Genomic DNA, 4786 nt, shown 5'->3' with positions numbered 1-4786 from the left:
GAGATCTCATACTTTGATCTCAGGCCTTATTATTATTATTATTATATACTTGGGATCATGGCTCAGATTGAATACACCAAAAAACTTGAAAAAGTAATTGCCTTACACTGAAGAGGATTTGATCTTGATAATGTGCATTTCAAGAAGCCAACCACAGACAAGTGAGCTGTTGGCTCCAGATCTGTTGGCTCCAGATCAGCAGGATTCATGTCATGAAGTAACTTTTTCACTCGCCAGACATTGAACCAACAGAGAACTAGATTACATCACAAGTGGTAAAAAACCAAGAAATGTAGATGACTTGTTAAATAGTACAGCTCTGGAATGGAATCCATCTCTGATATTTAGCAGTGTATATCAATGGGGTCAACTCCATACACTTCATTCATTTAATCATAGAACAAAGTGATTACACAATTAATGAGTAGTACAGGGACGCTCGCTATTATTCAGTTTATAGAGTGAAAGGAGTTTTCCTGACTTTTTTTTTTCCCCCATGTTTTGATTTGAAACAGATTCATAAAAGCTATAAGGATTCAAAATTTACTCAAATTTAAGATTTACACTTATTTTAAATAAAAGTACCGTATTTGCTATATCAATGTATCATGAGATAGTAAAAGTGGTATTCATTAGACGAAAGATAGAAAAACTGGCCTTTATTTAGTCTTTTTACATATGGCTTTAGCTTTTCTTTTATTACAAATAAGTTTTACAAAACGATTCTGAGGACTTCTGAATCAAGCAGAGGTGGAAAACAAAAAAAACAAAAACAAAACTAAGAGGCTGACAACAATGACGCGTTTGCCATCAGATGCCCCCAACTTTCAGCATGACTGCGGCTGAAAGACAGCAACCGGCCGTAAAAAAAAAAAAGACAGCAAGAGAACATTTTGTCGACACACGGCAGCAAAACGGACGAGACGAACAAGATGGACAGAGGTGGTGACATTTTTTTTTCCCCCAGAATCACAGGAAGAAAAAGCAAGAACCGCGGAGTCGACGCGAGTCCCTTTCCTGTGCCTGACGAGGCTCATTTACATCACGACAGTTTACATCTCGTAGAGCTTCCAGCCGCTGGTCTGAAACCACCGACATCAGAGCAGGTTAAAAGAAGGCCGGTTCACCCCGTTCGGCCCAGTGTTGAGAAACAGTTACTCTCTGCACAGTGAGCGGCGCTCGTCAGCCGCCGCCACAGATTTCTAAACTTCATCAGTATTTTTCCTACAGGTCTAAGGACTAAATTACAGCTCCTTCAGTTATTTGATTCAGTGGAATTAGAAGACATTATCAGAAAGATCAAATGCATACATAGAAACCATCAACACCCCATCACATTAGATTGCACTGCATTAAAATTTCACTTTTCAAGGATCCACCAAACTGGCACATGATGTGTATTTAAAAAAAAAAAAAAAGTTGTTTTCGGACACGTTTTTTTTTTTTTCCTCCCTCCTGGTAAAGTTCGTCAACGGCGACCGTCGTTCCAAATCCCTGTCAGAGAAGGTGTTGCATAAGCAGGATGTGAAGTCTCTTGCATACGGAGGCGTCTCATGTCTCTCTCCTCGCCTTCTTCTTCTTCGCAGGTTTGGGCACTTGGCTCTCTTCGATTTTTTCTGTGGAAACGAGGCAAAGAACACCTTCAACGCATGAGGCAGAAAATTTAATCATGGAGAACTAGTCGTTTTGAAAAGTTGAAGCACAATAGAACTCTTGGATTACCAAAAAAAAAAAAAAAACAACTTTCTGTGATTTTCTTTTAGTTTTGCAATTTTTTGGGAACAAGTCTGACTTTTCAGCATTTAAAATGCCTAATCCAAGACATTTTGTACTTGCCTGACCAAATTACCCCGACTCCTATAATGAGCTCAGCAGATGAGCAGTTCCACCAGGTGTTTTGCTAATTGCTGCTGGCTAGTCTGAAGGAGCTGAGTGGAGAGTTGTAAAGGAGGGCCGCTCTGTGAGGCAGAAAGCTGGAAACTGAGGAGGAGCTACGTCTTAAAGGCGGAGCTAAGTCCTGCCAGGTGTTTGGCACAGGTGAATGGTTGCCATGGGAGATTAAAGTATTTATTGAAAATTTATGAAAGAAACACTCCAGATACGCTATAATGTAAAACAAAAAAAAAATAAGTTGATTTATGATGATACTGTCCCTTTAATAACTCTTATTAATTGTCTTACAACTTTTCTTTTTTACCAAATAGAAAAATTAAAGCAAAATAGATTTTTAGTTGTTTACTTTGATAACAAAATTTACTGATTCGTTAGTTTTTACTTAGAAAAAGGTATGACTACACTGCAAGTATAATCAAAACATGCCTGAACAGCGCCCCCTTGAGAAGCATTGGACCAAGTGCGACGTTCTTACTTTGCTCTGTCGAAGCAGGAAGGTTGTTCTGCTTGTAAGCGGGCTCTCCATCGGTTGGCTTCTGTATAGCAAAAAATAAATAAATAAATATATATAATACTGTATATTAGAAATTCAGACTAGAAATAGAAACAATAAAGGTGCGTCGCATCGGTCAAGCAGAAAAGGGATGAACCTCAGTTTTTGGGTCACTCACTGTTCCTTTTACCTCACATCACACTCAGCGTAACAGAGGAAAACCAATAACTGTGTTACGTAAAATAAGAGCTTGGTACAATCAGATAAAGCACCGGCGGTACTGGAACAGTTCACCGAGACAACATCTTGCTCGTCATGTGAATCAATAACTTATTATCCAGCATTTCTTTAATAAACTGCAGCTATGAGTCATCCAGTGAATCACATCTGGTCCAGAAAATACGTCCCTTTGTTTGCAGCGGCTAATTTACCTGAATGTCAAGAGAGCTGACAGAATCAGTACCTGAGAATGTTGAACACCAAAAATGAAAGTGCGACTGCAGACCTGATATACAATTAATCTCATTTGTATTTAGACAATTACAAGAAAAAAAAATCAATTGATTAAAAAAAAGTATTCTTAGCATTTTTTTTTTTCAATCTGATTTGAAAGTATATTCCTAGATTGTTCTTTAAGTGCCATAAATTTAAGGAGAAATAAGTGTGATTACATTTTTTTTTCCATAATAGAGCAACTGTACAATAATACTCTATTTTGTGTTCCAGCTAATCTGGACATGTTGCGCTGGATTGTTGGTGGCTATTAGCTATGTTTGCTACTAGCGGACAACAAATTTAGCTAACATACAGCAACAAGTTACTTTTAACTTCTAGTCTTTGGCTCCTGGTGATTTTAAATCCATTAGTCACCTTAACATTCGTTTAGCAGAGCTTTACTTTCAAACAAGTGCAAAGCAAACATCAGGGTGTTAAAAAAAGCCGTTTCCAGTTTCCTTAGTCTCTACAAAAATATGTAGTTGCCATTAATTATATATTCATAGAGTAGATAATCATAAGTCCTAATAAAAATAATATTTTTATTGATTGTGTAGCGTGGTCTTCGTTGACTGTATTAGTTTTCTTATTGAGTAAAATTAAAAGATGATCTCAGATCAGTAAACAATAACAGTCCGAAACTGCATTGACGTTCTCTCTGACTTTTAGTGTTTGTCCAGCCTTGGCACTGAAAACCCCTCAGATAAATAAATCACATTAAAAGTGTTCTAGTTTTCGTGTGTGTTTCAAAAGAAGAGGTGACACTGCACCAGCTGGAACGCAGCCAGCCTTACAGGGTGACTCTAATCCGGGGACTTTACAGTCATTCTGAATCAGGGAATCTGAATGAATGCCATGTGGTGCCGGTAAACTCCGGCCAAACGAGACCAGAGCACTCCTGGGCTAAGACGGATTTATCTAATTCTTTGGACAGATGGAAAGTAGGTTTGCATGACTGTGATTTGGGATGTTAAAGTCACACAAAGGTGTTTACTGTCCACTAGTTAGAGAGGTCGTCTAGCAAAACAGTCAAGTGTCGCCTTAGTTTCACAGAGAAAACCATAAAGTAATCAGAAAATCTAGCTTCAAACAGAGCAGGAACAACCCTTACCTTTATATTATATTAATAACACTTGTCGATTAATTCATCTTACAGCAAAAGTACCAAAGGCGTACTAGATATAGTGCCTTGCAGCAATATTAATACCCCTTAAATTTTCCCATATTTTTATGTCACAGTAACAAACTTCAATGTATTTCAGCAGGGTTTTGTATGATAGACCAGGTAGTGCATAGTAGCGTGTTGGGTGGAAAACAAACTGTGAAGTTCTACTTATAACTTTGTTTTTAGGATACTTACTGGCATCATCCATGACATCCAGGTCATTGGCCAACTCGGCACTGGTCAGATGATACTTTTCTGGATCACTGAGGGCCGTGAGCAGGATGAGCAACACACGGCATTGATGAGCTTTAGGGACACAGGACATACGGGTAAGAAACGGGCAAATTACAGTGGAGCTGTAGAACTTAAAATGCACACATGAACTCTAGGTGTTGTGCAGGACGTAAAGTGGATGTTATAAACACGGGAACGTTAAAGGGTCTGCTTGGAAATTTGTGTTTTTTGGTGCAACACAATCTCTGGCTTGTGCAGTTCGTTACGCTGATGACTCATTCATCCCTATTGATGGGGTGAAGCAACGGAGCATTCTTCGCATTCAATAGGCAACCTGACACCAAACCTGCTACCTGAAGAGACCTGCTGCTGATTTATTAATATCAGGCAGAAAAAGGATTTTTCCACAGGCCCTTTAAATTGACTTCAAAATGCTGCTGAGTTTTTCCCCTCGTTTTCAATTAGGAGACAATAACCCGGAATAACTGTGATAGTTGCCTACATTT

General features: G+C 38.6%; 1 long non-coding RNA gene across 1 annotated transcript; it reads right to left on the bottom strand.

Moving 5' to 3' along the window:
- Window positions 1–642: 642 nt before the first annotated feature.
- LOC116716386 (uncharacterized) lies at window positions 643–4339 on the bottom strand. The gene is made up of 3 exons (XR_004338442.1): window positions 4242–4339; window positions 2369–2429; window positions 643–1616 (listed from the first exon to the last, which is right to left on the bottom strand). It is a non-coding gene; the product is annotated as an uncharacterized LOC116716386 (long non-coding RNA).
- Window positions 4340–4786: the final 447 nt, after the last annotated feature.

Source organism: Xiphophorus hellerii, unplaced genomic scaffold (assembly GCF_003331165.1).
Source record: "Xiphophorus hellerii strain 12219 unplaced genomic scaffold, Xiphophorus_hellerii-4.1 PGA_scaffold_30__1_contigs__length_14551, whole genome shotgun sequence".
Taxonomy (NCBI): domain Eukaryota; kingdom Metazoa; phylum Chordata; class Actinopteri; order Cyprinodontiformes; family Poeciliidae; genus Xiphophorus; species Xiphophorus hellerii.
Note: the sequence above shows the minus strand (reverse complement) of the source record. Positions and strands in the feature narration are given on the sequence as shown.